This window comes from Silene latifolia, chromosome 9 (genome assembly GCF_048544455.1).
Source record: "Silene latifolia isolate original U9 population chromosome 9, ASM4854445v1, whole genome shotgun sequence".
Lineage (NCBI taxonomy): Eukaryota > Viridiplantae > Streptophyta > Magnoliopsida > Caryophyllales > Caryophyllaceae > Silene > Silene latifolia.
The window spans coordinates 30,984,999-30,987,565 of NC_133534.1; the positions used below are offsets into that span (position 1 = coordinate 30,984,999).

A 2,567-nucleotide genomic window follows, 5' to 3' on the forward strand; every position below is an offset into this window, starting at 1 on the left:
GCGATCATCTAGGGTATTGCCGACAGAGGAAGAGCTGAGTACTCTGTCTAGTTACTACAAGAACGAGCTGTTTGACGAGGATCCACCTTCATCACCTATATCTACTTCATCAGCTGAAACCGTCACATCTCCAGACATGGCTGAAGAGGCAAGTATAGCCAGTCACTCTGAGCCGACAGCTGAGAATCTCTACAAGGGATTCGCATTACCAGGGACGGATAGAAAACTTGAGCCGAAACTGTCTTATATCAACTTGGTTGAAAGGAACCAATTTGGGGGAGCTGGAACTGAAGATGCAGCCAAACATATGGAGACATTCATTGACTATTGCTGTTCCATACCCCCACCAACAGATGTGAATCCGGATCAGGTGAAGGAGACGATGTTCATATTCTCACTTCGTGATGCAGCGAGGGAGTGGTACCGGGACCTGGATCGAGCTGCCAATGGGATCACTGATTGGAATTAGCTGGCCCTAGCATTCTACAAGAAATATTTCTCCGCCTCGAAGACCAATGCCATTAGAGCTCAGATCACGAGTTTTAAACAGGGTCATGATAAGAATTTTCATGAGGCATGGGTCCGTTTCAAGAAGCTAGTGCGAAGTAGTCCGCACCATGGGTTCGAGAAGTGGAGCCTATGCAATCAGTTTTATAATGGGCTTTACGACGATCAGAGGGCTATCCTGGATGCTGCAGCTAGTGGCAGATTCCAGGAGAATGTTGGAGAAACTAAGGGGTGGAAAATTATCGATGAGTTGGCCACCCACAAAGCTGAGTATGGAAATTCCAGGGGAAATCAAAGGAGAAGTGCTGAATCCCCTTCTGTAGCTGCATTAGAGGCTCTTACGGCGAGATTTGATAAGTACGAGTTGGGAGGAGCTTCAAAAGGAGGGATCTATCATGTGAATGCTGTTTCAGACGGTCCTTTGGTCTGCAAGAGATGTGGAGGAGAAGGACATATTTCAGACAACTGCAGCATTTCCTTTGAGTCTTGTGCTGCCTTTCAACATTATAGGCAGACAAACACTTATTTTGAGCCGAATGTTCATCCAAACTTGAGGTGGAGTAGCCAAAATGTCCAAAATCCGACTCCACCCCCAGAGCAGCAGCAGCAGCAGAATTATGTGCCCCCTCATAAGCAGCAGCAACCATACCAAAAGCCTCCGTATGTCCTGCAGCAGCAGCAGCAGTCCCATGGCTCCGATTTTGCCAAGTTGAAAAATTTGTTGCTGAAGGAATCTCAAGCTAGAGAGGCCGAGATGAAAATGTTGGAGAGCCAAATTGCTCAATTGGCTAGCAAGAGTGCAACTCGAGCTCCGGGGCATTTACCGTCGCAGCCGGATCAAAAGGAGACCCTTAATGCTATTACTTTAAGGAGTGGGTCCTTCCTTGAGGGGCCTGCTATGGTCGAGGAAGCCACTGAAAAAGATGAGGCGGAACTAAGTAAGAAGAAGGCTGTAACGAATAATAGCAAGAAAAAGACGATCAGCAGGTATGTCAGTCGATCGACTGACATACCCAGTCAATCGACCAGTCCGCGAAGTGACACAGCTACTGTTCCTGTAGAAGTTAGTCGATCGACTGACATACCCTGTCGATCGACTGACTGCGCTGCTGATCATGAAGCTTTTCGTCCTCCAATGTCTAATAACTTGAGGGACCACTTGTTTCGGGGTACGACGACTCCGACAATATTAAGGCAAGACCCAAATGCTGATGGGTCAGTCCCGGTTCCAAAGTATGACCTGATGACGATTAATGGTTCATTTTTGAGGCGGTCTGAAGAAGGGTCGAGCTTCAACAAGGAGAAGGTAGTGGATTTTCATCCTAAGTCCACTGACGCCGGTGTGAGAGACCTGGAGGAGAGGGCTAAGTTACTTCTTACAGCCCCTTATCCAGAGAGATTAGTGCCGACGAAGGAACATGTATCATTTAAAAAATTTAAAAATGTTATTCGTAGCTTAAAGGTACAAGTTCCTTTTCTGGAATTATTTAATCAAGTGCCTGCTTACATGAAATTTATGAAGCAACTTTTGTCCAAAAAAAAGTCACTTGAAACTGTGCAATCTGTCGCACTAACTGAGGAGTCATGTTCTTATTTGACCCATACTGCACCCCATAAGCTAGAAGACCCAGGTAGTTTTTCAGTCCCATGTAATATTGGCACCTTCTCAATTGAGAAGGCATTGTGTGATCTAGGAGCCAGTATTAGTGTCATGCCTTTGAGTCTTGCTAGGAAGTTGAAATTGACTAGGTTTGCAGTTACCAACATGACAGTACATATGGCTGATCGTTCTGCGGTCCAGCCTATAGGAGTCTTTGAGGACATTCCTGTGCAAATACGGAAGTTCTTTTTCTCTGTTGACTTCGTTATGCTTGATATGCCCGAAGATGCTCACATACCTATCATTCTGGGTAGACCATTTCTGCACACTGCTGGTTCAGTTATAGATGTTTACTCAGGGACATTGACCTTTAAAGTAGGGAAACATTCCATTGTCTTTGCCCAGACAGCTAAGAAGAAAGACCCCATGTGGCCGGTAACTTGTAATACGGTTTCTGAAA

The 2,567-nt window shown here is 45.8% G+C and overlaps 1 non-coding gene across 1 annotated transcript; it reads right to left on the reverse strand.

The window, feature by feature from the left end:
- Positions 1–517: 517 nt before the first annotated feature.
- LOC141603908 (small nucleolar RNA R71) lies at positions 518–624 on the reverse strand. Its single transcript, XR_012525744.1, has one exon. It is a non-coding gene; the product is annotated as a small nucleolar RNA R71 (small nucleolar RNA).
- Positions 625–2,567: the final 1,943 nt, after the last annotated feature.